This window comes from Nothobranchius furzeri, chromosome 1 (assembly GCF_043380555.1).
Source record: "Nothobranchius furzeri strain GRZ-AD chromosome 1, NfurGRZ-RIMD1, whole genome shotgun sequence".
Taxonomy (NCBI): domain Eukaryota; kingdom Metazoa; phylum Chordata; class Actinopteri; order Cyprinodontiformes; family Nothobranchiidae; genus Nothobranchius; species Nothobranchius furzeri.
In genome coordinates, this window is record NC_091741.1 from 88,676,860 (window position 1) to 88,697,892 (window position 21,033).

Below are 21,033 nucleotides of genomic sequence, written 5' to 3' on the forward strand. Positions count from 1 at the left end.
TGGTGGGTGCTTAAGAAAACTCTCTGTGTTTAACCGTCAGTCCTTTTTTAGGTGTAGGGTGTAGAGGAAACTTTACCCCTTCGCTTGCTTTAAATAAGACATTACTCGGAAATTATGTGATGGTCTTTTGTAGTTTTGGTATTAATTTGGTTAATATGAGAGTTTAGTTGTTACTCGTTTTGCGTTGCTGCTGATGTGTCTTGTTAATCTGTGTTATTTACGTAAATAAATGTTGTTTTGTTACTTTTACCACGAGAACATGCGTCCTCAATTGTTACCCCAGGCCCCCTAGACAGCCTGGAGTGTAACAAATGGGGTCACACACACACACGAGCCATAACACAGTATGGTGCACAACGGCACTTTAAGGTGTGGTCTAATCGATAGAAAGTTGTAAGTACACAGTTTAACATATGCACAAATTGGCCTTCAAATGGATGTCTATCTAATATGTTTTGATTCTGTATTTTAGTTTTTGACACTAACAGCAACTGTGCCATGTGTTCACTGACCAAGCCACCTGGATCAGGACCTTCAATGACGAACTGGGTGAGTTGGAGGGTATTTGAATTTCTCAAAAGTGTAAAAGTCTTTGAGTATAAATATTTTTATTTTGCTTTGTCTGTTTGATTTTAAATGGATACAATGTGACACCTGTCAAAGATGATACCATGAGCAGTGCCTTGACAGGACCAACAATGACTTTAAAAAAACAAAGGAAGAAGAGTGGAATTGTCTCCTGTGCTGTTAAACCAGACTTATTGAATGCTTGTGTCAAAATATTTGAAGACGTACTCTGTTGTCTCCACCAAAGTGATAATTTGAGCAACATAATACGGCGAAACGTTTTCATACATATCTAATGCACATTTCCGTGATGTTGTCATTTACCTTTAATGTTATCATGACTGCACCTTTTGGACTTTACAATTTACTCTCCTTGTATTGAGCTGTTCACTTTTCCTGGGATTTGTTTTCAAAGATAAACAGATTTACCTATCTTTTATGAAAATGGTTCTATTTCATAACATTACAAATACAAAGAAAATATTGTGTCATATGTAAAGACAAGAAATCCACTTCAGTAAATTTTAATAAATAAAATCAGACTGACTTTATTGATATGGAATCATTGTGTGGTTGTATATTATTGAGTGAACATGTAGTCATCCTGTGGAAACAGCAAAAATCTATTTAAGAGCATTTTGAAATTGTTAAGAGTCATATATGGGCAATTTAAAAGGCCTTTATTTTGGAAGGCAACATCAGAATGACTTGATATTGATATGGTATCACTGTGGGGTTGTATACTGTTGATCTACAGTGGAATTACCCTGTGGAAACAGCAATTTGCTATTTTAGAGCATTTTGAAATCGTTAAAGGTAGGTCAATTATGGACAAGTTGAAAGGGCTTTTATTTTTTTAAAGCAAAATCAGAACAACTTGATACAGTATCACTGTGGGGTTGTATACGGTTGATCTAAAGTGAAATTACTCTGTGGAAACAGCATTTTTCCATTTTAAAGCATTTTGAAATCACTGAAAGTTTGCTCGTATATGGGCAATTTAAAAAGGCCTTTATTTTGGAAGGCAACATCAGACTGAGTTAAATTCACAGGGCTTTTACTTTGAAATCCAAAATAAGATGGCCTTGATGTTGACAGGCCGCTAATAATGAATGAGTCTTAATTATGTTCTTAAAATATCTGTTAATTCACTCGAAGTTTAGTTTTATTTTGAAATCCGGTTTCCACATCCCTTCCCGTAATACTTTGAATAGACGGGGAACCGGCAATAAACTGGAGGCTTGCTTGACACAAGTGTTAAAGGGATGCGTGTGATGGGACGCCATGTCTATGATTTAGTTATGTTCTTACAACAAACGTGTGTTTATTACACCAAATCCATTTTTTAAATCTTTGATTTTTTTTAGCATTTTATGGCAGCCTAATCCCATTCATATCATGTTTTGTTTTTATTTTATCTTGCATTATTGTTTTATGTATTAAAACTATAAGCTTCGACTTCAACCAGTTCTAACTGATCTCTTTCACAAGCTATAATTGTATGACAGCATTGTTATGAAATAAAACCATTCATTCATTCATTCACCGTTCACACATTCTGATCAGTTTAAGAAGGAAAATGGTTGAAAATTTTGAAAACAAAGGAAATGTAGTTTTCGTGACTTTTTTTTTACAGGATTCTTCTCAATAAAATAACTTCTGATCAAAAACTATGTATTCTCAACCTCTTGTTCCTTTTTGTAACAATGTTGTTTATTTTAAGCCAGCTTGAAATAATTCCAGGAAATCTTTAAAAAGTGTAGACCTGGAGGTCAGTTTGTGAATTTTCTTCCAGCTTGGTGAGAGGACTTTGTCCTCTGACTCACACACATATTCAGAAGGGCCACCCCTAGAAAACTGCTGCACCCCAGGAAAAAAACAGCATTAATAAATCATATTGATGTTCACTTAAACCATATATTCATCTTACTTATTCAAGACAGCAAAGTAAAACACAATTAAAAGAAATTATACACTTAACGAGTAAAGAAATAAGACGTGAAATAAACAAAAGAATAAATTCTAGAATAAATTTTGAAATAACATTTAAAAATAACATTTCAGAAAATAAATTTATTTCTCAAAATTGAGAAGTGTTTTGGATACATATTGTGTTTTAATAAAAACAAACAAGGGAGCAATGTCATTCATTGCATTGTCGTCGTCTTTCTCCGCCTATCCGGGTCTGGGTCGCGGGGGCAGCATCCCAACTAGGGAGCTCCAGACCGTCCTCTCCCCGGCCACCTCCACCAGTTCCTCCGGCAGGATCCCAAGGCGTTCCCGGACCAGATTGGAGATGTAACCTCTCCAAAGTGTCCTGGGTCGACCCGGGGGCCTCCTGCCGGCAGGACATGCCCGAAACACCTCCCCAGGGAGGCGTCCTGGAGGCGTCCTGACCAGATAACCAAACCACCTCAACTGACTCCTTTCGATCCGGAGGAGCAGCGGATCTACTCCGAGTTCCTCCCGAATGTCCAAGCTCCTCGCCCCATCTCTAAGGCTGAGCCCGGCCACCCTACAGAGGAAATTCATTTTGGCTGCTTATATTCGCGATCTCGTTCTTTCGGTCATTACCCAAAGCTCATGACCATAGGTGAGGATTGGGACGTAGATCGACCGGTAAATCGAGAGCCCGGCTTTCTGGCTCAGCTCCCTCTTCACCACGACAGATCGGCTCAGCGTCCGCATCACTGCAGACGCTGAACCAATCCGCCTGTCGATCTCCCGATCCCTCCTACCCTCACTCGTGAACAAGACCCCGAGATACTTAAACTCTTCCACTTGAGGTAGGACCTCTCCCAACCTGGAGTTGGCAAGCCACCCTTTTACGGTCGAGAACCATGGACTCAGATTTGGAGGTGCTGATCCTCATCCCAGCCACTTCACACTCGGCCGCGAACCTACCCAGCAAGAGCTGAAGGTCAGAGCTGGATGAAGCTAGGAGGACCACATCATCCGCAAAAAGCAGAGACGAGATTCTCCTGCCACCAAACTCGACACACTCCACACCACGGCTGCATCTAGAAATTCTGTCCATAAAAGTAATGAACAGAACCGGTGACAAAGGGCAGCCCTGGCAGAGTCCAACCCTCACCGGGAACAGGTCAGACTTACTACCGGCTATATGGACCAAACTCACGCTCCTCTGGTCAAGGGACTGAATAGCCATTAATAAAAGGCCACCCACCCCATACTCCTGGAGTGTCCCCCACAGGGTGCCCCTGGGGACATGGTCATATGCCTTCCTCCAAATCCACAAAACACATGTGGATTGGTTGGGCAAACTCCCATGCCCCCTCCATCACCCTTGCAAGGGTATAGAGCTGGTCCACAGTTCCACGGCCAGGACGAAAACCACATTGCTCCTCCTCAATCTGACATTCAACTATCGATCGGACCCTCCTCTCCAGTACCTTGGAGTAGACCTTTCCAGGGAGGCTGAGGCGTGTGATCTCCCTATAGTTGGAACACACCCTCCAGTCACCCTTAAAGATGGGGACCACCACCCCGGTCTGCCACTCCACAGGAACTGCCCACGATGACCATGCAATGTTGCAGAGACGTGTCAACCGCGACAGCCCTACAACATCCATAGCCTTGAGAGACCCAGGACGAATCTCATCCACCCCCAGGGCTCCGCCGCTGTGTAGTTGTTTGACTACCTCAGCAACTACTGCCCCAGAGATTGGACAGTCGGCTCTGGCTCCTCCTTGGAATGCGCGTAGGTGGGATTGAGGAGGTCCTCAAAGTATTCCTTCCACCGTCCAACTATAGCCCCAGTTGATGTCAGCAGCTCCCCATCCCCACTGTAAACAGTGTGAGCGAGTTGCTGCCTCTCTCTCCTGCGGCGCCGGACAGTTTGCCAGAACCTCTTTGGTGCCAATCAATAGTCTTTCTCCATGACCTCACCAAACTCCTCCCACGCCCAAGATTTTGCCTCGGCAACTGCCACTGCTGCACCCCGCTTGGCTATCCGGTACCTGTCTGCTGCCTCCAGAGACCCACAGACCAGCCATGCCCTGTAGGCCTCCTTCTTCAGCCTGGCGGCTCCCCGAACCTCTGGTGTCCACCAGCGGGTACGGGGGTTGCCACCACGACTGGCACCGGCCACCTTGCGACCACAGCTAGCAACAACCGCCTCAACAATCGCAGAGTGGAACAAGGCCCACTCGGAGTCAATGTCCCCCACTGCTCTCGGGACGCAGTCAAAGCTCTGCCAGAGGTGGGAGTTGAAAACCATCTTGAAAGGTTCTTCTGCCAAGCGTTCCCAGCAGACCCTCACTATGCGTTTGGGTCTGCCAGGTCTACGTGGCATCTTCCCCTGCCATCTGATCCAATTCACCACCAGGTGGTGATCAGTTGACAACTCTGCTCCTCTCTTCACTCAGGTGTCCAAAACATACGGCCGCAGGTCAGATGATACGACTACAAAGTCTATCATTGACCTGCGACCTAGGCTGCCCTGGTACCAAGTAAGTAAATTACTGTTTTTTTAGTGTCGTTCTATAGTGGGAATTCAGACAAAGCTGAAGGTGGTTCCTAATTTCCATTTAGGAAAGGGCAATTCCAACTAAATGTTCCAGCCACTGAGCTCCTGCTCCTATTATAAAACTACAACTCCCGGACCAGTAGTTACCAATGGGGTCTATCACCCATACGTGGGTCCCTACAATTTAGGCTGTGCTGCTGAGTTGAGATTACAAGATTATATTTGTAAAAATTACATTTATAAAATCCCAATAATGTTCAGTATAGCCATAAGTCAGTCCAAGATTGATTCTGTATGTCTGTATAAAGGTTAAAACCTACTGTTCACACCTGGACCAGATTATTCTACAATTGTAATGACCAGAACTTGAGAACCTGTGGGGACACCAAGACACAGCAAGGCACTTTCATAGTCTTTATTAGCAAAAGCTAAGATGTGGCGTTACCTATAGTGGGCGAGGCTGGAGACAGAGTCCGTGAACAGGCGAAGGTCATGGAGGCAGGCAGAGTTCTTGGTGAGGGTCAGGCATGGAAACGAGGTCAGGAGGCTATGATCGGTACGGTAGGATGGAAAAAGGCTGAAAGATTTACTAGCAGAAGCATTCAATAATCAGGCAGAGTGCTGATGGTTGACTGTGGAATATATAGCTGGTGAGGCAGGTGTGTGGCATGAGCTTGATGAGGGGACCAGGTGTGATGCATGAAGGCTGATGAGATGAATGATGGTGCATGGAGGTCAGGACATGGCAAGATCATGACAACAATATCACAATCTGTTAAACATAGATTGTGATTTGTGAAACCTTTATTTGATTTGAGAAAAAATAGTTGTTGTTTTTTTGTTTTTTTTACAAATGCAGGAACGAAATTGTGCTAAAATGTAGAAAATGCTGAAACATATCTTGCCTGGCCGGGCAGCTCTCTGTGTACTCATTAGAGATGTTCATGGGCATAATAATTTCAATTCAACTTTGTTTTTCACCTTTTTAGTCATTTTCATTCCCACTTATTGTCACCATTTTACACTTATTTTTTGAATATCTGATCAATAGAGCTCATTTACATCAGATTCTAGCTGAACTCTTGGTCCTAGTGGTCGGCCAGTCTATTTAATATAACATAATATTGTTGCTGGAGAGTGAAGAGTGCAGGGGGCACAAATTTACTTTGAAGAAAATGTCTGTGTGTCTGTGTATGATAGGTTAGGCGGGGCAAAACAAACCAAAACGCACACACACATTTTAGTTGATGCATACTTCACCTCTGAGTAACTCAACTGCGTTTTTCTGGCTAAAAGTGCCCGATGACCTCCGTTAGCTTCGGGTTTGCTCAGGTAGTTTGTAGCTACCTGTGTTGGCTCCAAGCTCTGTGTAGGCTTGCTTGGGTTATTTAGTAGCTACATCAGTTCAGTTTATGGGTGTCAGTCATTTGCTCCCACCCTCACAGCCCCACTCTCAGCTCCACTTCTTTTCCCATTTATGGATTGTGACGAACAGGATGGTGGCGATTGCTACTGCCAGCCTCTTTAGCCACTTTAGCAATGACCTTTTTTGTCTTGCCCTCCTTGTGCAAGTTGTCAATGGTTGTCTTTTGGACAACTGTCAAGTCAGCAGTTTTCCCCATGATTGTGTGGCCTACAGATTAGACTGTGGCACCAGGGGTCTTCAATTATAAACCTTTTCACAATATTCTAATGCTCTGATTTCATTAGTTTTCAGTTTCATCAAAATTAAAGAAATAAACATCCATTCATCCATCCATCCATTTTCAGCCGCTTATCCGGAGTTGGGTCGCTGGGGCAGCAGCCTTAGCAGGGGCGCCCAGACTTCCTCTCCCCAGCAACTTGAACCAGCTCTTCCGGGGGAATCCCAAGGCGTTCCCTGGCCAGCCAAGAAACATATTCCCTCCAGCGTGTCCTGGGTCTTCCCTTAGGTCTCCTCCCAGTTGGACGTGTCCGGCAAACCTCACCAAGGAGGCGTCCAGGAGGCATCCTGACCAAATGCCCAAGCCACCTCAACTGGCTCTTCTCAACGTGGAGGAAATAAATACTAGAAATATATATATGTGTGTGTGTAATAAATTAATCTAATATACAAGTTTCACAGTTTGAATGGAATTACTGAAATAACACTACTTTATCATGATGTTCTAATTTTACGAACAGCAAAACTCCTTCAAGCAGGCTTTTATCCTGAACCCACAGGTGCAGCCGCTCAGTGCAGTTAAACACAATCATGTGCCACACCCAGCCAGGCCAATGGGACACAAAACACTCAGATATTTTCATAATATTTTTCTGTGCCCTTACGAAAAAGAAGTATACTTTAAGTATATAATTTCAAGTATACTTAAGTGTACAGAAGTTTATTTGCATACTTGTTCTTAAAGTTTACTTAGAAGTATACTCCTTGGGACTAAATTGGGCCGCTAAAAGTATACTTGAAGTATACTACAAGTATACTTCAAAGTAATAATTTAAGTTTATTTGTAGTGTACTTCTGATATAATTGAGTATACTTTCTCTTTGAAAGTATACTTAAAGTAACCTCACAAGTGTACTTGGGAGTGTACTTCAGATATAATTGAGTATACTTTTCTCCTTGAAAGTATACTTATAAGTTTACTTGTAGTGTACTTCTGATATAATTGAGTATACTTTTCTCCTTGGAAGTGTACTTAAAAGTAACAATATAAGTTTACTTGTAGTGTACTGCTGATATAGTTGAGTATACTTTTCTCCTTGAAAGTATACTTATAAGTTTACTTGTAGTGTACTTCTGATATAATTGAGTATACTTTTCTCCTTGGAAGTATAAGTAACAATATAAGTTTACTTGTAGTGTACTCCTGATATAGTTGAGTATACTTTTCTCCTTGAAAGTATACTTATAAGTTTACTTGTAGTGTACTTCTGATATAATTGAGTATACTTTTCTCCTTGGAAGTATACTTAAAAGTAACAATATAAGTTTACTTGTAGTGTACTCCTGATATAGTTGAGTATACTTTTCTCATTGAAAGTATACTTAAAAGTAACAGTATAAGTTTACTTCTAATAAAATTGAGTAAACTTTTGCCCTTGAAAGTATACTTAAAAATAAACTTTAAGTAACATTATAAGTTTACTTGTAGTGCACTTCTGAAATAATTGAGTATACTTTTCTCTTTGAAAGTATACTTAAAATTATACTTAAAGTAATAATGTATGTTTACTTGTAGTGTACTTCCTATATAATTGAGTATACTTACAGTTTTGAAAGTACACTTTACAGTAAACTTGACGTAATATTCTTTTAGTACATTTAAGTATCTCTATTTTTTCTATAAACACATACTGGAAGTAACATTTAACATCTGCTATTTGCTTACTACCAATACAATTAATTTCCACTATTTACTGATACTTCGTCTTTATGCAGAGAAAAAAAATAAATAATAGATAAAAAAAATAAAATAGCTAAGTCATTTTGTCTCCTCCTTGAACCGTCACCTTATCGTGGTGGAGGAGTTTGAGTGCCCTAATGATCCTAGGAGCTATGTTGTCTGGGGCACTTAGTGCCCCTGGTAGGGTCTCCCATGACAAATTGGTCTTAGGTGAAGGGTGAGACAAAGAACGGTTCGAAGGATCTTTCATGGTGGTGAAAACGAAGAGTCGGAGTACCCGGCCCGGAGGGTTACCGGGGTCCCACCCTGGAGCCAGGCCTGGGGTTGGGGCCCGTGAGCGAGCGCCTGGTGGCCGGGCTTTCGCCCATGGGGCCCGGCCGGGCCCAGCCCGAACCGGATACATGGGCTCGTCCAACTGTGGACCCACCACCCGCAGGAGGAACATGAAGGGTCCGGTGCAATGTGAATCGGGTGGCAGACCAAGGCGGGAGCCTTGGCGGTCCAATCCCCGGACAAGGAAACTAGTTTTTGGGACATGGAACGTCACCTCGCTGGCGGGGAAGGAGCCGGAGCTTGTGGCAGAGGTTGAGCGGTACCGGCTAGATATAGTCGGACTCACCTCGACACATTGCATTGGCTCTGGAACCCGAGACCTGGAGAGGGGTTGGACACTCTACTTTGCTGGAGTTGCTCCGGGTGAGAGGCGGAGGGCTGGGGTTGGCTTTTTGTTAGCCCCGAGACTCTCTGCCTGTGTGTTGGGGTTTACCCCGGGGGACAAGAGGGTAGCTTCCTTGCGCCTTCGGGTCGGGGAACGGGTCCTGACTGTTGTTTGTGCTTATGGGCCAAATATCAGTTCAGAGTACCCACCCTTTTTGGAGTCCCTGGGACGAGTGCTAGATAGTGCTCCATCAGGGGACTCCATTGTCCTGCTGGGGGACTTCAATGCTCACGTGGGCAATGACAGCTTGACCTGGAGGGGTGTGATTGGGAGGAACGGCCCACCTGATCAGAACTCGAGCGGTGTTTTGTTATTGGACTTCTGTGCAAGCCGCAGTTTGGCCATAACGAACACCATGTTCGAACATAAGGATGCCCACCGGTACACTTGGTACCAGGGCAGCCTAGGTCACAGGTCGATGATAGATTTTGTAGTCGTATCATCTGACCTGCGACCGTATGTTTTGGACACCCGAGTGAAGAGAGGGGCGGAGCTGTCAACTGATCACCACCTGGTGGTGAGTTGGATCAGATGGCAAGGGAACATGCCGCGTAGACCTGGCAGACCCAAACGCATAGTGAGGGTCTGCTGGGAACGCCTGGCAGAAGAACCTGTCAAGACGGTCTTCAACTCCCACCTCCGGCAGAGCTTTGACCACGTCCCGAGAGCAGTGGGGGACATTGAGTCCGAGTGGGCCTTGTTCCACTCTGCGATTGTCGAGGCGGCTGTTGCTAGCTGTGGTCGTAAGGTGGCCGGTGCCAGTCGTGGTGGCAACCCCCGTACCCGCTGGTGGACACCAGAGGTTCGGGGAGCCGTCAGGCTGAAGAAGGAGGCCTACAGGGCGTGGCTGGTCTGTGGGTCTCCGGAGGCAGCAGACAGGTACCGGATAGCCAAGCGGGGTGCAGCAGTGGCAGTTGCCGAGGCAAAATCTCGGGCGTGGGAGGAGTTTGGTGAGGCCATGGAGAAAGACTATCGATCGGCTCCAAAGAGGTTCTGGCAAACTGTCCGGCGCCTCAGGAGAGGAAGGCAGCAACTCGCTCACACTGTTTACAGTGGGGATGGGGAGCTGCTGACGTCAACTGAGGCTATAGTCGGACGGTGGAAGGAATACTTTGAGGAGCTCCTCAATCCCACCAATGCGCATTCCGAGGAGGAACCAGAGCTGGGAGGCCTGGGGATGGACTGTCCGATCTCGGGGGCAGAAGTTGCTGAGGTAGTCAAACAACTACACAGCGGCGGAGCCCCGGGGGCGGATGAGGTTCGTCCTGGGTATCTTAAGGCTATGGATGTTGTAGGGCTGTCATGGTTGACACGTCTCTACAACATTGCGTGGTCATCGGGGGCAGTTCCTAGGGAGTGGCAGACCGGGGTGGTGGTCCCCATCTTTAAGAAGGGTGACCTGAGGGTGTGTTCCAACTATAGGGGGATCACACTCCTCAGCCTCCCTGGAAAGGTCTACTCCAAGGTACTGGAGAGGAGGGTCCGATCGATAGTTGAATCTCAGATAGAGGAGGAGCAATGTGGTTTTCGTCCTGGCCGTGGAACTGTGGACCAGCTCTATACCCTTGCAAGGGTGATGGAGGGGGCATGGGAGTTTGCCCAACCAATCCACATGTGCTTTGTGGATTTGGAGAAGGCTTATGACCGTGTCCCCAGGGGCACCCTGTGGGGGACGCTCCAGGAGTATGGGGTGGGTGGCTTTCTGTTAAGGGCCATTCAGTCCCTTTACCAGAGGAGCGTGAGTTTGGTCCGCATAGCCGGTAGTAAGTCGGACCTGTTCCCAGTGAGGGTTGGACTCCGCCAGGGCTGCCCTTTGTCACCGGTTCTGTTCATCACTTTTATGGACAGAATTTCTAGACGCAGCCGTGGTGTGGAGTGTGTCGAGTTTGGTGGCAGGAGAATCTCGTCTCTGCTTTTTGCGGATGATGTGGTCCTCCTAGCTTCATCCAGCTCTGACCTTCAGCTCTTGCTGGGTAGGTTCGCGGCCGAATGTGAAGCGGCTGGGATGAGGATCAGCACCTCCAAATCTGAGACCATGGTTCTCGACCGGAAAAGGGTGGCTTGCCACCTCCGGGTCGGGGGAGAGGTCCTACCTCAAGTGGAGGAGTTTAAGTATCTCGGGGTCTTGTTCACGAGTGAGGGTAGGAGGGATCGGGAGATCGACAGGCGGATTGGTTCGGCGTCTGCAGTGATGCGGACGCTGACCCGATCTGTCGTGGGGAAGAGGGAGCTGAGCCAGAAAGCCAGGCTCTCGATTTACCGGTCGATCTACGTCCCAATCCTCACCTATGGTCATGAGCTTTGGGTAATGACCGAAAGAACGAGATCGCGGATACAAGCGGCCGAAATGAGTTTCCTCCGTAGGGTGGCCGGGCTCAGCCTTAGAGATAGGGTGAGGAGCTCGGACATTCGGGAGGGACTCGGAGTAGAACCGCTGCTCCTCCGGATCGAAAGGAGCCAGTTGAGGTGGTTTGGGCATCTGGTCAGGATGCCTCCTGGACGCCTCCCTGGGGAGGTGTTTCGGGCATGTCCTGCCGGCAGAAGGCCCCCGGGTCGACCCAGGACACGTTGGAGAAGTTACATCTCCAATCTGGTCCGGGAACGCCTTGGGGTCCTGCCGGAGGAGCTGGTGGACAAGGCCGGGGAGAGGACGGCCTGGAGCTCCCTAGTTGGGATGCTGCCCCCGCGACCCGGACCCGGATAAGCGGAGGAAGACGAGACGAGACGAGAAGTCATTTTGTTTAAATTTATTAAACAGAGAGAATTAGAACAGAACAAAAACAGACCTGTTTACCAGGATTAATCAAAGATGAGAACGCAAACTGTTCTGAACATGACACGTTAATTCTGTCCATTTTGAAAGACTTTTTAAAAATGCCTTTAAAAAATCAGTCCATTTTATGGATCCACTTGCTTGGTTGTTGATGCCTTTTTGAAGTTTTCATTGTTGCATTTCTTTCGTATTATTTTTCTTACATCTTGAACGCGCAGAGATGGAAACTTCAACTGAGCATGCCCTGTGAACACACAAAGCAAAAAAATGAACACTTGAACTGTTAGGTGAACTCTGACACCACAAAATCTTTACAGTTCATACACTGTAAACCCGAATAAGTAGGCAGAACTCAAAAAATGTAAGGCAATCAGTTGCCTCATATTTTCTGAGTTTATAAACTCAGATATTTGAGTATATCAGACCATAAATAAACTTAAATATTTGGAGTTTATATTAAATATATTTTCAAATTATGATCAAATTAAAGTTACTGATTAAGCCAATTCAAACAGAAAATAAAACAAAATTTGAAAGAAACAATTACAAACGCACACTTTTGAAAACTGGACAACAGCAGTGTGTAGTCTTTCTTTGAGTAGGTGGTTTAAAGCAACATCAGGATGCACATCGATTCAACATTAACAAAATATGAATTACACTAACCACTATCAAGTAAGTCAGTGAGTACTTTATGCCATTTGGCATAAAACTAGTTGAGTATTGAATCGGATTAGCCTATGGGCTAATCCGATTCAATTATTCACGCTAAACTAAAGCCACAAATGGAGTTGCCAGACTCAGAACGGCTGGACGAACAGAGAAAAGGTAAAACTCAACTGTTCCTCCCACTGTCTTTATGGGTGACCCCGAGAGGAAAGTTGACCATTGAGCAGGGTTGATGGTTTATCCCTTGAGGTCCACGTGACGGGGTGAGGAGTGAGCACCACCTCACCCCGTCACGTGGACCTCAAGGGATAAACCATCAACCCTGCTCAATGGTCAACTTTCCTCGCGGGGGTCACACCCATTAGGACAGTGGGGGGGTTAACTCAAGGAGAAGTGGAAAATGAACATATTTGCCCAAATGGTGGTGTGTTACTTTAACATCAACAATTAAAGAGCAGACAAATAGTAAATTACATTGTGGATGTGGACAATGCTCTAACAGAGTGAGCCATCTGAATCCACCACTCTTTCAGATTTTGAGTTACACATTTAACATCAGGTCATTTTTGAATCTGCAGCGTGGGTGATAGTTTAGACTCATCAAGACCAAGTAAGATTTTCTGCGTGAACTCAAATGTGTTGGTCAGTCCCTTCGGATAATCTAGATGTAAGGCATAGATGAGGCCGAACATTACCAGGAAGGCATCAGGAAGGCTGGAGAGGTTGACAATCACATCACCCTCTAGGATAACAGATTCTCACTGGGTCGTACGTAACTGGACTCTCGGCATCATCGGTGATGGTTGTCAGGAGGACAACTGCTGCATCCCTGAGGTCCGGCTCATTGGTATCATCCTTACAAAAATGAAAGGGAGATCATACACTAATCACATCTGAACTGAAACTCTGACTGTGGACATTTTTATTTCAGTAGATTTTCATGTAAATAACAATAAATGCAGTCTGATAGACTCCTGTTTAGGGCTGGGCAACATGTCAAAGATTTATCGTTATCCAAGTTCTTGTCTCTCATCCAGATAATTTTTCCCATGTCAATAAATTTGATAATAAAAAAATGAAAAGATGTGTAAGTTGGCCACATGTATGTCCCTTTAAGAAGCTGTAGCACCTTGAGTCATGTAAAATTTTAGTCAATGTAATACATGAGACAGCTCCATCTAGTGGGCAAATATTGTTGCTACGCATTCCTGTAGTTATCGTCTACTTATCGTTATCGAGGTGACATCTTCAATATATGGTGATATTGATTTTAGGCCATATCGCCCAGCCCTACTCCCGTTCATTCTGTTGCTTTGTGCTCTCATTTACGAATAAAGTGAGATGGCTTCCGTGTGTGCCAGTGTTACGCTAATGAAAGCTGCTTGAATTCTTTGCAGTGATTGTTGATTTTTCTCAGTGCCTTAAAGCCTGCCACACATGAGGGCCATCTGCTGAGCAAACGGCCTCGAATGACCGCTTGCTCAGCAGATACCTCGCCATGTGCGCCTGATTTTCACTGAGTTTTCCGCCTCACGAGACACTGAGGTGAATATCTGACCAGTTAAGATATTTTCCGCCTCACAGGGGTAAAAACTCGCCGTGTGCACATTACCGAGCTGCTGGTTGAGCTGAAATATTCTAGTGGCCAACCAAAGCACGTTCTCCGCTCACATGACCCCAAGATGGCAGCCCCCTGTCTGCATGTCAGAAAAGAAACAACACAGAGACAGAGCTGGAAACGGAGGAAATGCCTATCCTTTTTTGTTGAAACGTCGCCGCCACCGGCATTTTAAGGTTAGGAAAATATGGGTACAGTAGCTGGAAAGATGGACCAGGCAAGGAGTTTATGCCAATTTACTCCAAGAGATGCACCTGGAAGACCCAGAATCCTTCCGAAAGGGTAATGGCAACAGTGGGCCCATCGATCCGCAAGGTACCGTTTTGTTTATTTTTCAGACACGCAGACAGGGCAAGGGGCTGCATCTGAATACATCTTGGGGTCATGTGAGCGGAGAAAGTGCTTTGATTGGCCACTAGAATATTTCAGCTCAGCCAGCAGCTCAGTAGTGCACACACAGCGAGTTTTTACCCCTGTGAGGCAGAAAATATCTAACTGGTCAGATATTCACCTCAGCGTCTCGTGAGGCAGAAAACTCAGTGAAAATCAGGTGCACACGGCGAGCAATCTGCTGAGCAAACAGTAATTCAAGGCCGTTTGCTCAGCTGATTGCTCTCGTGTGTGGCAGGCTTAAATATCTTGCCAAAGGTTTGTAGTTGAAACAATGGCACTTTTTCCAAAATGTTCATGTGCGTTGTCCTTGTGTTGTCTTTATGCATAAATAAATAGAATGATTTGTTCAAATTTACAATACTGGGACTTACCACACATGTCCTCAAAAATCCAGAGGTTTCCTCACGTAGATAGACAGGAAGGGCATGGAGAACAGTGGTACGCCTTGTGTGGACATCATGTAATTCCTAAGAAGATTAAGAGTGTAAATACTGTCAAGTTTACTAATCAAACTCAATGCCAAATTGCTCTGACCAATTTTCCAAGACAGTGATATCTGCATCTAAATCCAATGATAAACTGCTGAATTCAAAAGTTAATTTGAAGTGTTTAACATTACATAATACGGAGGGGTATTAGGGCCACTGAAGAAGAAAAAATTCTGAAAATAAATAAAGTCAGAATTCTGACATTTATCTCAGTATTCAATTGTTTCCTTTAGTGGCCCTAATACTGCCTTATTGCCTAAGAGTATCAGAGTAACTGAAGAAAAAGAAAAGAAATGAGAAAAAAAAAAGTCAGATAATTTTAAAATTCTGGGATTAAAGTCAGAATTCTGACTTTTTTCATGAACCTAAAACCAAACAAACAAAAAACTATTTAGGAATTGTTTTTGTTAAAAAAAATCAAAACAAACAAAAAAAGCCTGAATTTTAAGATTTAAGTCAGAATTCTGATCCCCCCTCATAATCTTCCCCAATTTCCCCCTTTTTTTTGTTTTAGGTACCAGTCAGAACTCTGAGATTAAACTCAGATTTATGACTTATTTTCTCAGAATTCTATATATTTTTTTCCATCAGTGGCTCTAATACTCATAGCATAAAGGCATTACCTGTAAATTGTATATTCACCAGTTTTAAAAGACAAATCTGTATACATATATACTAGGGCTGGGGGTAAACGATTATTTTTAAAACGATTATTCTGACGATTATTTTATCGAATAGTCGACTATTCTAATGACTATTTATACAATTAATCTAATGATTATTTTTCTATTGCACAGTTAATAAAAACCAAAATATCTCTAATAAATTCCTCCAAAAAATTGATTAATTGTTACTGTAAGAGAATAAACACTACAGGCCTCCCATTTTGTATAACACTGCTTTTATTGTGTTGCGGTTGGTTATGTTCTGGTGACGTGTAGAACTTGGGAGTGCAGGCTGCTGCCTGAGAGGTGGTTGGAGACGGAGTGTCTCCATGCTGCTTGGTTTTGGTCACTTATGTGCGTGAGGCGAGTGGTGTTACGACTCCTCCTGGGGAGTTTGGCTCGTGTGCAAAAAGGAAGGGACAATAATGTGGCATTTAAAAGTTAAAATGATGATCAGGTTTATTTACAACAACAAAAAAACAAATCTTTCCATCCACAGGTTGGGAGTAATAAAACTAATTCTGCCTGTGGGGAATTAAAACAAAAGTACAGATAACTAGGGATGTCCCACTGGGCAAAGATTACTGGGTTTTGGACCAAAATAAGAATCTCCAAAGTTCCAAACTCTAAACTGGGCGGTTAAACCAAACTCAAGGTGACATTTTAAACTAAACCGAAAACCCACAACACTCTAAATGTAATAAAAGGGAGATTTTATTACATTTAGACATTTATTCATTTGTACCACAAATTATTATTTTTTATATGTGTTCAACATGTTTAAATATCGCTTGTTTAATTAACCAACATTTCTAGTGTACAGCGCCTTGTTTGGTTGTAATGCCTTGTGAATGCGCTTTATAAATAAAATCGGATTGGATTGGATTGAAAAAAGATGAACTCTAAACCAAAACGTAACAGCTTATCCAAACGCAAGAAGCTGTTAGCGAAAATGCTAACAGTAGCTTTACCAACGTTAAGTTCAAGTTGCCAGGTTTAAATAAACCAGAAACACCCAGCAGCAAACAGACCAGCACGGAGGAGAGACTGCTACCACTAAACAGCTCTCCTAATGTCTGAAAGAAGCTCCTTTATGAAGGGAGAAACGCTCCCGGTGATGTTCTACATCTGCGATAGAGACGAAGCAGCCCATCTGACCCCGGAAGTTGTTGTCCGTTGCCGGGAAACGAAGGCGGGCAAAACAGGAAAGGAACCTAGTAGCGGACGGACGTTGTTCCGGGTCTTCGGTATTTGGCGGAGATGTTAGTGAAGGCGGAGAAGAGGGTGAACTAGAGGAAAAACAGGCAGATTCCACCTCAATTTACAAACTCCTGGGGATGCAACAAGTGGGCGCGGTGCGTCGACTACCGGATCTGACGTCGACGAATTTTTAGAATCGAGCCGTCGACGTCATCGACGCTTCGCTACAGCCCTAATATATACATACATACATATATAGTCATGTTATTTAGGATGTGTCATCAAAAATGCAGATTGTGAGAATTACTCACCAGTGGTCTCACTTGTATGAACCTCTTGGGGGTCAACAGCAGCATGCCATCAATCTTGTGTGCAGAGAGTGGGGTTGGATCATTGAAGTCTGACCGCAGATTCATAGACAGGCTTCCCGGTGTGGCTGACAGCTCATAGGAACGCAGACGCTCTACATTTACACATCTACACCAGGAAGCATAATCAGTAGAGAAAACATTGTGAATCACAAGGTAGATCTGTGTTAGGCCGGGGACACACCGGCCGCGGAAGCGCTGCGAAGCGCCAAGAAGCGAATCGCTCACGAAATTCGGCCGCTGCTCGCCGCTCCTCAGTTCAGATCAGACGCGCCCCAGTCGAGGCGCGCCTCGGCTCAGCTGTAGTTTTTCTTTTAAAACACTTGGTGTCCTCAATTTCCTCTCTGCCTTTTCTCAGCTATTTTCCTCTACGTGTGTGTGTGCGCGCGCATGTGTGTGTGTGTGTGTGTGTGTGTGTGTGTCTGTGTGTGTGTGTGAACCTATGGTATGAGTTGTTTCTGCCAGTTGAATCTCTTGGAACCCGCTCCAATTCTGCAGCTGTATCCTAGCAGTTTCTTCCGAAATGGGTACGTAAATAAACATGTTTTTCGGGGGTCGTACAGCTCCTTGTGTTTCTCAACTTCCATAATTAATTTAAAGTCATCCATCTTAACTGCTTGCCTCAGACTTTCTGCCTCTCTGTCCTGTTTGCTCCGGTGAAAAGACACCCAAAACCACACCCCCCTTCACGTGGTCACACACGCACACAAGTTCGATGTGTGTGTGTGTTCGTGTGGTTTTTCTGCAGTGTCTGATTACGAACACATTTGACTATTGCGGAATTTTATTTTGAAATGCTTTATTTTGTTAACTTTACCGGCCTGCCTCTTATGTCTAGGTTTGACTTCCTGCCAGAATTGATGCGATTCACCCGCGGCTCGCGAAAAAAATAGAGCCGACGCCGAAATGATCGCTGCACGGCGCGGGCTGGGGCGCCGGCACGAGGCGATTCGCAGCGCTTTGGCGGCCCATGTGGTCTATAAAATAGCTCAACAAGGGCGCCGAATGAAGGCGGCCCCATTTTCGCGGCGCTTCCGCGGCCGGTGTGTCCCCGGCGTTAGTCTGCAAAATTTAGGCAGTCCTCCACTATATATATGAAGCTAAATCATTAATCATCTAAATTGTGTGTGTGTGTGTGTGTGTGTGTGTGTGTGTGTGTGTGAGGAGATTCAAGTGTAATTTGACTTATCCACACAAAGCTAAAAACATAACATTTAAGAATCTGGAGTAACAGTGTACAGTAAGAACAAAATTACACTAAAATACTGTGAAATTAATAGAAACAGCGTTCTGCGGTTCAAGATATGTGCAACTGAGCACTATTTAAAAAAACTATGGAGGGGACAAAAATGGAGGGAAGGAGGGAACATAGCATCGAGATACAGCACAGCTTCATCTTTTGCGGTCACAATCCTCTTATACGGTTAAAAAAAGCAGGCTGCTTGCAAAGCTATAGCACGGGTGCTACGGGGAAATAGTTTACAACACAGACTGATTTTTTCATCGCTGTACAAGAGACCACTGCTCATTTACTTTTAATAAGTGGACGTTTAAGTTTGACTTGGTGGCGCTGAGCTCCCGCTTTTATTTTTTTCTCAGAACGTCACGTTTAAAAAATTATGATGGAGGGGACAAAAATGGAGGGAATAAGTCTCTAGAAGTCTAATAAAAAAGTATCTAAAGTAATGCTAACCTTTAATAATGAGATAGTGCTGCTCGTTTCATTTAATAAACGGACTTTAGTCACACACAAAGTTAATAACACAGCTAACTCATGCAATGACTTAGCATATTAGCTTGCTACATGGCCAACATTACTCACCATGTCCGTCTTAAAAACATTTAAAACATTTAAGCAACTTTTATGGCGGCTACTTACGTTTAGCTCAGTGGTGCAGAACCAGTGACTGTCAAGTGCAGATGCAGAAAAAAAGCGCGACCTCCGACGGTTAATGCTCCTCTGACCCTCGCTCTTCTTCTCGGTCTGCTGAGAAGCTTCGAGAGCTGACTGAGCAAATGCTACAAAATAAAAGCACTTCCTGTGCGTGTAATTTCACAATAATTCGTAATTTCATGCTTAATATGTTATTTAGGACAGACAGACAGAGTAGTTATTTCAAAATAAGGCAAAGTTTCAAGCAAGGATAAACTTAATATGGAGGAAGTGATTATGTTAAACAGAAAGGACATGTCAAAAAGGACTGATTTCAAAATATATAAAGCTTTACAACAGGATTTGATTGTTAAGAATATAGATATTAAAGAAAAATGGGAACTGGAAGTGAACATAATGATAACAGATGAGGAATGGGAGGAAACACTTGAAGCAGGCCATAAACTAACTAATAGTCCGTCTTGGAGGGAATTTGAATGGAAGGTGAAGATGCATGCTTTAAAACTCCACTTATCATGTCTAAATAGTAACGTTTCAAATTTATGTTGGAGAAAATGCGGGCTAGTGGGAGACTTTTCACATATACTTTTGGACTGCCCTAAATTCATACCATTCTGGGAAGGTGTTAGGGAGAAATTGAAAGAACCTGGAAGGTGAAATTACAATTTAAGTTAAAATGGTTTGTACTGGGAATGCTGTACCAAAAATCATACACACATAATGGAGACATACGTAATCAGAATTCTGCTTATGACTGCCAAGAAGTGTATTACAGTTTTATGGCTGGACACAGAACCCCCAAGGGTGGCACAGTGGAGAGACAGTTAGACAGGTCTACAAAATGGAACAAATTAATGCAAGACTATGACTGGGACTAGGGAAATTTAAAAAATTTGGGAACCAATAAAACAAATGTTAGAAAGATAGTACTCTCATGTGAAAATTATTATTATTAATTTTTATTTTTTTTATTTATGTTTTTTTGTCTTTTGGGTGAGTTATTTAGCTAGATCAAAGTAAAATGTAGAATGCAGTAGAGAGCAGATAAGATGAATACAGAGAAAGCTTGTCAGAACTATATGTACTGATTGGTGACTTGGTTAAGTTGGATAGATCTCATGGCCACAAGGAAATTCGAACTTTGTTCAGGGAAACACTGCCCTGGAGAAGGGAAGAAGAAACTCAAATGCATCTCCATGTAAATGTTGTTGTTCTAATTCAAAAATAAAAAGTTCCAAATATATATATCTATATATATCTCTATATCTATCTATCTATCTATCTATCTATCTATCTCTCTCTCTCTCTCTCTCTCTCTCTCTCTCTCTCTCTCTCTCTCTCTCTCTCTCTCTCTCTCTCTCTCTCTCTCTCTCTCTCTCTCTCTCTCTATATATATATATATATATATACTAAAGACATTAAAGAACCGAACTTCATGAATGTTTTTTGTGACAAAGAAGTATCTGTTCCAATCACTCTATCAGAGAAAAATCAGAGTTTTAGAAATAACGGGACACTCAGTAGAGCCATTATATTATATTTTTTACAAGTGTATGTAAACCTCTGACCACAACTGTATGTGTATATATATATATATACATATATACTTATATATAATATATATATATATATAAGTATATATAATATATATATATATATAAGTATATATATATATATATATATATATATATATACATATATACTTATATATAATATATATATATATAAGTATATATATATATATATATATATATATATATATATATATATATATATATATATATACTTATATACTTATATATAATATA

General features: G+C 43.2%; 1 long non-coding RNA gene across 1 annotated transcript; it reads left to right on the top strand.

Moving 5' to 3' along the window:
- Window positions 1-298: 298 nt before the first annotated feature.
- LOC129162871 (uncharacterized) lies at window positions 299-780 on the top strand. The gene is made up of 3 exons (XR_008562860.2): window positions 299-393; window positions 473-549; window positions 664-780. It is a non-coding gene; the product is annotated as an uncharacterized lncRNA (long non-coding RNA).
- The last annotated feature ends 20,253 nt before the right edge of the window (window positions 781-21,033 follow it).